At 39.0% G+C, this 14,375-nt stretch overlaps 1 pseudogene; it reads left to right on the top strand.

Moving 5' to 3' along the window:
- Positions 1–1,237: 1,237 nt before the first annotated feature.
- On the top strand, positions 1,238–3,421 carry LOC115625641 (annotated as a pseudogene).
- Positions 3,422–14,375: the final 10,954 nt, after the last annotated feature.

Below are 14,375 nucleotides of genomic sequence, written 5' to 3'. Positions count from 1 at the left end.
ACATCTTAAGATATGTGGGGCCACGATAGCGTTCAAATAAAATCCACCACTTAGCTAATACTCGTAGATATCCGTGACATCAAGGTTAAATTGTATTTTGAAAAACTTTGCGAAGCTGAAGGTTTAATCATGTTGAAGATGAAATATTAAGACCCTAATAAATCAGGCCACCAAAAACAATGTTTAATTTGTATACAAAAATACATTTTAGTTTGTAATATTACTTAGAATACATGAACCAATTCGAACTTTCGAAAATTTCGAAAATTTTCATCTACACTTTAAAAAATACCCTCAGAACAAATTCTGGCTTCCTAGCAGCTTGGTTTGTGAGTTAATCTCCAATCGATCAGTAAGGAAAAGCTGTTCATTTTCGGAATGTTTCTTGTGAATTGAAAGAGAGAAGGTTTCAAGTTCGAAAAAGGAAATTGTAAATGAGTCACTGTCCGTTGCGGTGGTTTTTTTTCTTGTAGGCCAGTAACAAATTCACGCGAATTTTTATTAACTGAATGTCGGGCTCAAGCTATAAAATTAGGCATATAACAAAAAAAGTAAAAAATAAAAATAAAACGCCACCCAACTGTAACTTTCGCTTTTGTTACCGGCAGCCAAATTGTCATTTTTTATGATGTGAGCTAATAGAGCTGTTTGGACAGCGAGACAATTGTGTGAATGGCGATTGTGGAGCAGCCGTGTAATGGCCAAGGTGTGCTTAGTTAGATAGAAGAAGCGTCCAGCACTTGACTGTGGCTAATTTGTATAATTTCTGATTCCATCGCGTTGCAGCCGCCGGAGTTGACTGAACTAAAGAAGAGCTCATGCATGGCATGGCTGACTGACTAGCTGACTAGCTGGCTAGTCGAGCGGTCGGGTGGTTGGTCTTCAGTGGCCAACTGACCGTAGAAATTGAAAATTGCAACGCCACTGAAGAAGAAAATTGCGTTTGAAACGCAAACGAAAATGCTAGGGCCGAACATTTCTTTGCTTGCAATTGCCATGACCATTGTTTTAATTTCCAGTTGTGACAATTCACTTATTATTTTTTCTATATTTTTTTTTTCATATGGGGATCGGACAACTGCTCTGTATGCTTCAGTGGCCCTGGCCTTGCTTTGTGGTTGCATTTGGGAAAGTGACCATCCGTACGTATTGTAGAAAATTTTCCTAGAAATGGCACTATAAATTGTACCGGAGCATTTGTCAAGGCTTTTAGTTGACATTCAAACGGTCTGGCGATATGTGCCGCGCGTATTTATTGTTCTGTCTCCTTGGCTTTGCCCTCTGCCTGGCCGAAGCTCAGTCCAAGGACGATGAGTGCGTCCAGCAGCCGACGCTCTATTGTCGTGGGGCCCGAGCTTTGCGCATTATGCTGCGCAACTTGAATAAAAGTGATAAGCCGCTGGTGATAATGCGGGGTCTGGAAATTGTGCCGCTTCACAACGAGACGGAAACGGAAGCAATGCTTAAGCATGCAGCGGATACGCAGCCCACATTGTTGGACAGCGTGGCCTTCTATTTGCGCACACACGAAATTAACCTAAAGCTGGCTGATTTGCTGGACGAACCCACTACAAGCCTGGAGCGTAACAGTATCGATGGTGGTGGTGCCGATGCTGGTGGTTATGTGGCAGGTGGGTCTTGCGCATTTGTGTGTGTGCTCAGCTGATTGTCAAATCCTTTTGGGCCTATAAAATTTAACTTCAGCCATATCTAGCAAACCTTCGCTACATGAAAACGTGCACATAAAAACTCAATTTTATATTGTCGACACTGTAAGAAATCGGGAGATATATTCAGTGTAGTGTTCAACAAAAAGCCTTCAATCATTCTAAGGCATTGCTTTTAACCAAGAAACGATATAAGTAGCTCAGAGCCCGTGTTAATGTTTCACGAAAATATTTAAAAGAGTGAAAAATTCAAGTTGGAATAAGAAAATGTCGTCCTCAGGCTAGCCTCGAAAACAACACTATTTTCAAAACGTTTAATTTACACCGTAAGCAATTACTAAATAGTATTAAAAAGTGTTTATTAATGTCATTTGCAATGCGACCTTCTTGTTGAATATACTCGTACTTTTGTTAATCTTCCTCTTTTTCTAATCGCAAACGTTGTTGCTGGCGCAAAGAACATGTTCTTCCCCTTGACGAACTTTTTGGTCCTTTTTGTATATTGGTATCTATTAGTTCTCTTTTTGAAATAATGACTTATCGTCTGTTTTATATCTAAACTTCCTTGGTTTTCTAATCTAAGTGCTTAAAGGCTCATATTTTGATTATTAGGCACTTCTTTTCGGTAGAAAGGAGTTCTGGGATTATTTTCTATTTAAACCACTATAACCACCTATTTGTAATCTGGAACTGAATCTGATTTCCCGATGCAAATATTTCAAAAAAAAAAAATTTTAATTTTAATATGCAGATCAATAGATTTTTATTGATTCTTAATCAATCCCATTATGCATATTAAAAATAAAAAATATTGTTCTTGCTAAATTATAACTAAGGCTGGAATAGGATTAATTTTGATTGATTGTCTGTTTGAAAATATAGTCCCTGCTAAAAATTACTTACAGATTAAATAAATAAATAAATACATAAGTTTTGATGCCTACCCCAATAACTCACAAATATTACGTAAGCCTAATTCGGAGGGTGGATCGGGAAAAAGAATCCCACCAAGTCGATGCATTTTTTCAGCTAAGCCCATACAGCGTCTCCAACTATAGCCAAATTCTTAAAAAAAAGAGTCCTTTCTTTGACACTAACTTCTGCCGAAATCATTATTTTCACATAATTAACGCCTCAACTAATTTGTTAACGTTTTATGAAACACGTGTATTTCTCCAATACTTAGAAGAGTTATAAAAAGCTACACAAATCTAATGAACCTTTGATTTATCTACGTCTACGGTAGTTTTTTCTCTGTGTAGCGAAAGGATCATAAAGTGCTGGTTGTTATTTTACAGTCAAACATTAAACTCGTCCAAATCTTGACAGAGGCGCACGATATAAATACACACACTCTACAAAAAATTGCCAAACAAGGACTAATAAATATGGTTTCTTCTATTTTTTCTGTATAGAGGGGCGCAAAAAGGATAAGGCCAGGGTGTACTTCTGGCCGTGGCACTAATGTTTGGCAAAATGATGGCCGTAATGGGGCTGGGTGGCATCGGAGCACTTGCCCTTAAGGCGCTAGGTGTAGCTATGATGGCGCTAATGATGGCTGGCATCCTGGGCTTGAAAACGGCGGCACAACACGGTCACGAACCAGCCATACTGTGTCCTATCTCACAGGCGAAGGCCATCACCACAGGCGTCGACGACGACGACGCAGCGCGGGCACCACTCAGGTGGTGATTACCGAGGGGCAGCGCCCACTGGCAGCTACTCTGCCCTACCGCGCTTGGCTGCCGCACTGAGCTATGAATTTTATTCTATTACCTTGTCTAGTTTATAGTTATTTATTATTTCGGCGTGCAACACATTTTATAAATAAATGAAAAGCTGGCACATGTTTTTGCCTGCCCACAGAAACGAGTTTATGAAACACGTTACCGGCCTTTACTCTTATTTATTGCTGCTGGATTTTCCGCGCCTCAATTGCAGAATTGCGGCACAGTTCTTGGACGCCTTGGAACGAGAGCACAGCAACCTGGTCAGTAAATTGGCGCCATTGTCAACAGGCAGGCCAGCCATTGAGTCGCAATCTCAATCGCAGCATCCAAACCTCTGCCGCAACCGCTGCCCCAACCGCTGCCGACCGTTGCTGCTGTTTGGTTTATGAAATCGGTGAAAGTTTATTTCTGCTGCTCAGCATTGTATCCAGCAACCTACACATCAATACAAATACACACACACACTATACAGTATAACACACACGGCAGCCGAACGCTCTTCATCCACCAGCGTACTACACTTGTCTGTACAGTCATTCCATTTTATAACGGCGTGCAGAGAAGCTATTTTTATTTAAGACGAATACTCGGCGAGTGGGTCAAATAGTTGTCATACTATTAATTCAAAAAGTTTGTGTTCTTTTAAAAGTTATATCCAAAGCAGTTTGTTGTGGTAGAACTGGACAGATATGCATGCAAATTATTTGGCTGCCTGGACTATTCTTTAAATCACACTTCCTTTGAATAAATAGGAAAAACATAAGTGTCTTTAGAATCAAAAAAATATCTGAACCATATTACTTAAGTTTCTTCGTTGGTTTGCTGATATGAACATGTTTCTAATTAAAAGACTACATTGTATATATAGTTAATTGTATTTACCTATATTAAATAAAGAATAGAATTAAAATATTTATTAAAATACTCATAAATAAATAAAATGAAATAACTTTTATCAGATATTGTTTGACTTGATTTTAAAATAGTCTATGGTACAGATAATTTCCTAATTGTACAGATAAGATACAAAATTAGCTTAGTTCAACTTTAAAGTCTTCCCAAATATTCTTTCATCTGTAAATGTCGCTCGATCGCAAAACCCTTCCTATTATATTCGCAAAAAGTGTTAAGCAATTTGGTTGAACTTTCCATCAAATTCGTGCCAAGGAATTACACCTGTAGCATGATGTTTTGTCATTTCGCTTTGGTCGTTAATTTGTCAGGAATTTGACTGGAATCTGGGCGCTCCCCTGCTCTGCTCTGCTCCGCTCTGCTCTGCTCCGTAGTTGTTATCGATGCAACGATGTCAACGACGCCAGCATCTCATTTCATGTGCACAGCTGACTAAGTTTGGCTTAATGCTTTGACGTTCTTGATACAGGCCGATATACGAGCGAGTATGTATATTTATGTAGAGTGGATGCGTATGTGTGTGTGTGTGTATCTGTGTGATAGAGAGATGTAGTCTGACCGCTTTGGTTTTTGTGGATTTCATCTTAACTTTTGTTTTCCTTTGAATTCGTTTGCATTTGCATAATGTTAATGTAGATGTGATGGGGAACTTTCACTGAATTTGGCAGCAAACGGTTCTTTTGGCGTGCTCTATAAACAAAAGCAGCCAACGGTCAAAACAATGCGGAATTGTCCGACTACAAAAAATAGCACCTCTAAAAAACCAAATTGCTCAGCATGAAGACATTATAGGCAGTAAAGCAACAACAGAAACCGGACAACATGCAATTAGCTTGGCCAGACCTACATTGAGACCACTGCTATACATATCGTATATATATATATACGGTGTGTATATACGGCCAACTTATGTACGTTCTGTTACACAATACCATTAAGCAAAGCCAGCACTTGAAAAACCCGTTAAAGCTCGGAGGCACCAGCATCGTGGTATCCCTGAAGCGCGACTTGCTCTACCAAATTGTTGTCGTGGCCAAGACCGCGGTCACTTCTGCTGCCAACTTTGTTGATATCACTGGAGCTGTTGATGTTGTTGTTGTCGTTGTCGTTGTGGTTGCTGCTGTTGGACGATGGCCTGCGATGCTGTTAACTTTCCCTTTTCAACGGCATTTTACGAGCGCTCGCATTTCGACTTTTTTTTAATATTTTTTTTTTTTTTTTTTTTGGTCGGCGGCGCTAATTTTGCTGCCGGCTGCCGAGCAAGCGAGCGAGCTTCTGTAATTAAATTATAAAATAAGTTCATAAAAGCAAATACGCCCGGCAATTTGATGTTTTATAATTGTGTTGTGTGTATGAGTGTGTTTTCTTTAATAAGAGCAACAAATATTTCTGTTATATTTTGTTAAATCGCGTGCACAAAGGAGGCCGTGTGGAGGAGATGGCGGGGCTTATGTAAACACAAGCAAGTGAAATGCTCGTTTGCTCATCAAATTGATTTTCTAAAAATGTTTGGTCTTTGATTTTATTGCACATAATCGCCGAGAGTTGGTTGACAACAATAAAACGCTCGAATGGAACGAAATGAAATGATGATTTCGGTTTCGCCGTATTTATGAACACGACGACGTGTGTGAATGCCGCTGCCGGCCACTGCATAAATGAAAGTTCATAAAGAAATTAGCTGATTAATCGTTGTTCGATGAGCTTGGAAAATGTTCGAGTCAACTTAAGTTAACTTAACTTCAGCTGAGTTGAGTTGAGTAGAGTAGAGTGAAAAGGAGGGGAGTGGAGTGGAACCCAAGCTGAAAGTGTCACGCAGCCTACATATTAACCAGCGATGCTGATGCTGCTGCTGCTGCTGATGCTGTTGGTGGTCACAAATTTCACTTTTCAACTCCGACGATTATAGGCTGCCAACAGCTGTCGATGAGTCCGAGTTGTGTACGCGTGTTCCGCTCCCCGTTTCACATGTAAATTCAATTTGTAACCCAAATACCGCAAATTCTTTTCGCCTCGCCGACATTGCAGCTCATCCAATGCCCAAAATAACCTCAGACTGTTTTATTCCATCCATTTGGTTTTGTGTTTTTTAAATACCCTCTTTTTTTTTGATTATTATGCAAATCTTGCATTAATTCAAATGGCCCTCATAGGCAAATGAAGTTCTATTAAATTGGTTTCTTTATGGTTTGTGAAATTTTATTCGTTGACATTCTCTCTTTCTCCCTCTGTGGGGGCTGGACTTTCTGTGTCATTTACATTTCCACTCTTGACGCTGTTGCCATTGTCATTTATAGCCGGAACTCAGTTCGACATTGTTAGCTTTTGAAATATCGTCCACTGCTGTTTCCTAAGAATATGGCTTATTCTTATTTGTATTGATGTCCAGAATCGCAAACGGCACATTTCATAACGCGTTCGCTTTATGCCATATGACCTTGCCAAATTAGTAGATGAATTTAAATTACGGATCATTTGATTTGATATGTTGAGGGATTCTTTCTATCTTCTGTTTTGTCTACCTTTTCTGTTGTCAGATCTTATCAGTTCTCATGAATATTCCTCGATTTGTCAATAAAGTCAACATGATTTTTATGCAGTTCGTAGTTAACATTTGGTGAGGAATTACAAGATGTCCATGCCAAAGAAGAAACCTTTGAATAATTTAGTAATAGAAAAAGGTGCGAATTACTCTCTCTACGCCATACCCGGTCATCGTACCACAGAAAATCGTATTACTTTATCGTCAAGCGTCCTGCGACTCCGAGGCAGCTGACGGGCTACAAGAATGCTTTAGAGCTGGCCTCTCATGTGGAACTTTCGCCCTAGCCAAAGGCAAATATACTAACGCCTGCTAACAATAATGTCACGCATGATATTTAATAGGTCCAAACTACCCCTTTGGGGGATGGCTGCCGCATCTTATCACTAGCTGCGACTGCAACGTTCGCGACTGTTTCACGACCTAAGTCTGGAGAACATAGAACTTCAGATAAATAAACAGACAAGCCGATACAGCAACTCCTTGCGAGCTCACCAGAATAGACTGCCTCGGCTCCTCAACGATGCCCGACCCATTATCCGCTTAAGATGGCGACAACTTGCTGGCTAATTAATTAGTTAGTATGTATAAAATGGGCGGCCCTGTGCAATCTAGACTGCATTGCCACTTATCCTTATAAAGCAGTTTAGTTGTGTCGTAAAAACAGAGAGAGGGATAAGCACGGTTCGTCCGCCATAAAATGCGTAAATTAATTAATCCCGACAAAATAAACTACAGTAGTTAAGAGAAGAAGAAAAGTAAAGCGAGTGAAATGTGTATGCTAGTTGAATAAATGTCTCTTTACTTCTTGTCAAATGCTCGAGGTTAGGCTATTAATATTTGTTAAAATGTACTTTTAAGGTGCTAAACCTGTTTCCACGGATTTAATGTTTCTATTAAATATAGAAAAAAACTTCTTGTCAAATACTTTTCTAACATCTTAGTTAGCATTATGTTATATTTAGTTATATTTATCGAAAAATTTAAACTCGAGCCGAAACTCCTTTAAAAATCAACGTTTTGTAGTCTTTTTACAAGGACTATTTCAGTAATTCTTTTGTGTTTTAAAATAGATTTATACATCCAGGCTCATTTTCTTTAAGTTTTTATACCCTTTACCCGTAGGGTAAAAAGGGTATATTAGGTTTGTGCAAAGTATGTAACATACAGAAGGAAGCATCTCCGACCCCATAAAGTATATATATTCTTGATCAGCATGACGAGAGAAATCGATCTAGACATGTCCGTCTGTCCGTCCGTCTGTCCGTCTGGATGAACGCGAGGATCTCAGAAACTATAAAAGCTAGAATAACCAAAGTTGGCACCCAGATTCTCCTAGATCCGAGTAAAGACGAGTTTATTTATTTTTTTTTTTAATTTTCTCCCCCTTCCCCCGCTGCAGAATTTCGTCAATAGCGTCCACATTTCAAATGCTACCTAAACTAAACTATGCACACATAATTTATAAATAAATATCTACTGTTGTCTAAAATTTTATTCAATTCTGTCAATTCTAAGAAAAGTTATTAGCGAAACAAATTCTCGCCAGTACAACCCCCACAAACTGCAGCAACAAGTTCGCTCTTCTTCTTCCTCTTTTTGCTGCTGCTTTGGGCGCATATAACTCAGTGACGGAAGTTTACCTGGGTACAGGGTATTACACTGTCGGGCTTGCTCGACTGTAGCGTTCTCTCTTGTTATTATTATTTTAGGTTATATGGAGATAAAGTTGAAGTTGGATCAGTCTTAACTTACTTAACCGGAGCCTCTTAACTGCTTTTACAAGACTGTGCACCAAATAATCGGATTAGTAATGGGAAGCAAAATTTACGATTTGGACGTTAATGTTGCATCAACTAAATAATAAAAGGAATTGCGGTAGCTGAATGAGTTTCCAGTTTTAATTCGGCGGAAATTGTAATGGTCCTTAGTATCAGGATAACCCTTGCATCACTGCTTATAGCACAGAGAAACAAGCAACTCTTCTGGGAAAGGGTATATCTAACACAAACAGCTAATTGACTCCAACAACGCTCCAGTTTCTTATTACTATTTAAAGTATGAATATTTAGTTCAGTACTCTATTAGTATTTACCATAATGCCTTTATGAACGTACGAAAACATTGAGAGAAAGCATTTTATTATGATTCTGACAAATGAAAATCACTGAAAGTGTAAGCGGAAACGAAAATAGATGTGTGTGAGATAACTTCGTTATTGATGAATTAAGGATGCATGAAATTGACGAATGATTCGACTTGAAGTACTGGCTACACACAAGTTACTTTAAATATTATTGCTGCTTTAAGAGATAAAAGAGTGTAAAATGCATGCAAGCAGTTTATTCACAAGTAGGCTTAAAAAATGAAACTACTATTCATGATTCGTTTAAAAAACTATATTGCATCAATACAATTGAATTTCCAATGAATTTATTTTAAATATTATTGCTGATTCAAAAGATAAAAAGAGTGTAGTAACATGCATGCAAACAGTTTATTCAAAAATAGTTTTTTTTTACAAGTAGGCTTAAAAAAAGAAACTAGTATTTATGATTCGTTATAAAACTAAATTGCATCAATACAATTCACTTTCATTGAATTTCCAATCAATCAATGCCGAATTGATTTCCCAACACATCAAATTCAATCAAATTCAATCAAAATCAATCAAAAACGAGGTGTATTTTAATGCAAATATTAAGTTTGCAGTTGTGGTTTTATAGCTTCGAGTCTCTTTAAATATATATAGTATACAAGTACGTATGTATATGAACATTGTATATACACATACATACATATACCCTATTCATATGGCTCACTTCTTGCTACGACTTTCTCCCAAAATTTTCTGTTATTTATTCATTAAATTTTTGCTTCTGCTGCTGGTGTGGCGGACGCTGCCATTATTATTATTGTTGTTACTGTTGTTGTTGATATTGAATGATTTTTTTTATAAAATCTACACACACATGCACACCTACCTGTGTACAATGAGCACTGCGCAGTTTGAAATATTTTTTGCATGAGACTGGTAACAAGAAATTTAATGTAAAATCAACAGAAACAACAAAGAATGTGTGTGCTGGGTCGCCATCGAAGCAGAAGTGGCAATTGATTGGCAAAATACTTGCGCAGAGAAGTGGAGATGGAAAAAAGATGTCAGCAATAATTTCACATTGTTTGCCGTGCTGCCAATTGGAACTGCTATTTGCTGTGGTTGTTGTTGTTGTTGTTGCTGTTGGTGGTGTTGCCGCTTGGCAGCACGGTAATTTAACAGCACCGTTAACGTTAAGTGTGCCGCTGCACTGTGAAACCGATTCGAGCGATAAACATCAGCTGAGCAGCCAAAACTGGAACCCAAAAACTCGACCGAACGAACGAGCGAACGAATCTTTTCTAATTTGTGCGTATTTAGCTATAATGCAGCTGTTTTCCTCCCTTCTCCTCCATCTCCGGCTAATCTTTGTTTTCCTTACCACTTTCAGTCTTTATGCAAATTAGCCAAAACTGACAACAACAACAAATAAATAAACTTTCACGACTATTTAGTTTTAATTTAATTCAAATACTTAGAGCAAAAAGCAACGGCAACGGCAACGGCCTCCGTCTGCCGATAACTAAAACTGTAAAATGGGCGCTGTGTGGGCCCCGGCTAGGTATCTCCAAAAGTTGTCGCCGCCAACGCCAATGCCAACAATGTCTGCTTAATGACTCTCAGATTCTCAGATTTGTGTCAGGCGAAACGAAAGTGAGAATTATAATTACTTCAGCTTTTCTACAAATTTTCTAACTACATACTATACATACTACCACGATATTTTTTATTGCCCTTTTTGTCTGGAAATATGGCCAACTGCTGATGTAATGCTGCATGACTGCACGATTCTGTGCGAGCGCTTGAACTTTTGCATTGTTTCATACCATTGTCGAAAATTTTCCAGTGCTCTACAATTTGTTTGCCCGCCACTACACAAGAGTCGTAAACGACAACAACTGCTGCGAATTTCATTCATGAAAACACGACGCAGTTGGACGCGCACTTGACTGCCTGAAGGCCCGACAAACTGACTGACTGACGGACTGCCAGGCTGACAAATTGAGGAGGGGCCTGGGTGGCTGACTAGCTGGCAGCGTTTCGCATGAATGGCTGCAAGTCGCAGTTGATAGATGGAGACCAGCGCGTGAACAAACATAAATTTGTGGTCGTATAAACGGATATATGCCATATGCCTAGGTCTCTCTCTACTCGTATGTGTGTACTCGTATGTCTGAGTATGAACTCATTTGCATTTAAATGTATGCCGATCGTTCGACGGTGAAAATCGAAAATGAAATTTCAGCTTCAAGATGAGCTGCTTTGCTTTTCTCTTGTAATGCGTTGGCTGCTGCAAGGGCCACACTGCAAGAAATTAGAATGAAGGGAAAAATTCTGCAGTTTTATGATTGTTATTAAATTTAATGCACATATCTGCTATCGGTTTCAATATTATTGGAATTTATTATTATTTTAAATAAGTATTTTATTATTTCGTCATTGTTAAAGGAGGTATTTTCTAAAAATTTGTGCCTGTTTTAACACAAATAGAACAATTAGTATGTACTATCGATTACCGATAAGCAACATCTTCAAAAATCGTAACTGAAGCCAGCGCAACTATCGAAGTTATACAACTGAATCTGTTTTAAAAAATATACCTATACTAATTCTAAATAATTCTAAAAAGGAATGCCTTTAGTTTTATTTAGTTATTGATAAATATCTGTTATGCTTTTGGCTTTATTTGTCACTTGGCATTTAAACATAAGTATGAGCACTAGTATCAATTATTGTTTAAAATTAATTGTTTTTGGAACTTTCTATGTATATTTTTCCTTAAAAAAAAACAGCCAAACTACTACTGGTAGTCGATTCGGTTGATGATAGCCGGCATTGCCACTGCTATATATATTTAATTTAAAATATATAAATAAAGAAACTTAGACATTTCGAATGTTGTGGGAAAACTTTTTCTTACTTAATATATCAGAAATATCAATAGTACAGTACAATTTAATCGTTATCGACCAGGTGGTCGCAGGTACGTGTAGCTTTATATAAACAAGTACTATAAATCATGAATTTGTTGATAAAAAGGAGTCGTAAAAAGGTTGTTAAATCTTGTCAGGGTGTGTTTTTAATGTGAGATCATGCAATATCCAATTAGCTACCCAGATATCATTTTTTCAAAGTGATCTATCAACTACTCTGATTTAAAATTGTACAACTTCACCCAATTAAAGATTCTAACGTGATTATCGACAAGAAAAAGTTTAAGGATACTACGAATGCCATGTTTTGCTTTTGCGCAATTAATAAAATGGGCTTAAGCTTTCTAAAGTGGAAATGATCTGCCTCGTTTAAAGGTATACTTACACCAATATTAGTATAGTAAGTTAACTGCAACGTTAACAGATTGATTGTTAAAACTAATTTTTGTGTAGTAATTAGCATTGCCAATTATGTTACACGAATGCGGTGTTGGTTTTTTCCAAGTGTTCTTTCATGGTGGCTGCGCCCTTTGCCAGGCCCTGGTTACGAAATGCTTGTTCGTCGCATCTTAAAGCGTTTCACACTTTTACCGTTACATCGGCTTTGTAGCAAGCGGACCGGATTGACGTCATTAATGCATGTGCGAGCTAAATCATTATATGCGAGCCAAATCACTCATACGCCCCATTTGCAGGGCGACAACAAAAGAGCTGCAAAGCCGCAAATCGCCCGCCAGGCATACAAGTAATGACGATGATTCACAAATTTCATAAGTTGCCGCCGCATGCAGATCCGTTTTGATAGTGTCGTCTGCCACAGACACATACGAGTACATAAATATGTACATATACATAGGTTGTATGTATGTGTGTACGAAGTCGCATTCACCTTGAAATGTGAATAAAAAACTGTTGACTTTTTCAACTATTTCGAGGCGCGTTTGTATTTGACTTCGACGCCAGGCACGCTATCGTCCATTGCGATCGACATCGGCTCCATCTGGCTGCTGCTCATCTAACTGTTCATATCCGTTTTTGTTTGCTTTGTGTGTAATTTCTCTTTCATTTCACTTGGGCAATTGAAGCGAGCCGTAGCTGTTATTTGCACTTTTGCTGAAATTGTTGACTAATGTGTCACAATTGCAAAGTCAGGCGCATTTCTCGGTCGACCCTCTTTTACTTTTCTTTGCTGTCGTCGTTGTTGTTGTTGTTGTTGTTCATTTTATGATTTTGTGGATTTACAGTTGCAGTTTCACTTGTTGCTGTCCTGTCTGTCTATCTGCCTAGAAGATTTCACTTGACAGCATTTTAAGTGGCTTAGAACGCCCTTTCTTCCAATTATTGTTGCTATTGTCTTGACCAGTACATTGTTGTTGTTATTGTCATAATTGCGTAATTCCAAGTCATACGAGTAAATCACAATTTATGTTGCGTAATAAATGCGGCAGCAACAACAACAACAACAACAATTACCACAATAACGGCAACACATTTGTTGTTGTGGCAGCCATAAAGTCACGAAAATGAAAAGTAATTTCAGGGCGCGCACATGCTATAAACAAAAACTCAATGTGCCACCATCCCCTCCACCTGAAAGCCCAAAAAAGGTAGCAACTACAACAACATCAACGAAGATGACACACACACATAGTCAGACATACTCACACCTCAATAGAGACGGACACACAAAAGATGGCTGAGGCAGAGGCAGAGGGCAAAGTAACAGTAGTATGAAAACTTTCATTTCTTGCGGCCATATGGTGAGCAACAACCAGTTAAAAAATAACAAAACAAAAGCGTTAAAATTGAACAAAAGCAGAAGAATATGGCACAAAAATTATGGCCAACTATGGAAGCGGGAGGAGCAGGAGGAGCAACAGCAGCAGCAGCAGCGGAGGAAAAAGCCGCAGGCTGCAAGCGACGACGATGAGCAGCACCTGTTTATCACCTCATGTGTTGTAATCTGTGAGGCTGCCACAACAACAGCAACAACAGCAACAACAACAGCAACAATAACGCCGACGAAACTATGTGGAACATAAAATTCTACAAGAGCTTGGCCCGTCTCTTGGTGTGTGTGAGAGCAATTGGTGCGTGTGAGTGTGTGGGGCAGATGAGACCCTACTCCTCGGCTTTAGGGAGTGCTCTAGTGTGTGTGTTGGGGAGAGAGTCTAAGCGGCAGCCAACGGCAAACAACCTTGGAGCTGCATGCTCTCAACATTGCTCTTTGAGCCACTTTCTCGCGCTCCCGTTGGCCCTGCGCCGCCAACGGCTTACCCACGACTTTCTTTCGTTAATGCGGAAGCAGACAAAAGCGCGTGAGCATTTAGCGCCATGGAGCTCGCTCCAAAACACTCAGCTAATGTGTCTTCTAAATGTGCCCTCTTTCTCTCGCTCGCTCGCTCTCTCTTTCTTGCGCTCAGGTGGCTGGGGCTGCTGGGCAGCTGGGCAGCGAGAACAACAAACAAGGCAGCACCGGCTTGAGTAGCAGCC

Source organism: Scaptodrosophila lebanonensis, unplaced genomic scaffold, assembly GCF_003285725.1.
Source record: "Scaptodrosophila lebanonensis strain 11010-0011.00,11010-0021.00 unplaced genomic scaffold, SlebRS2 tig00000076-arrow-arrow-pilon, whole genome shotgun sequence".
Lineage (NCBI taxonomy): Eukaryota > Metazoa > Arthropoda > Insecta > Diptera > Drosophilidae > Scaptodrosophila > Scaptodrosophila lebanonensis.
The sequence above is the reverse complement of the archived record's forward strand: the minus strand, read 5'-3'. Positions and strand labels throughout refer to the sequence as shown.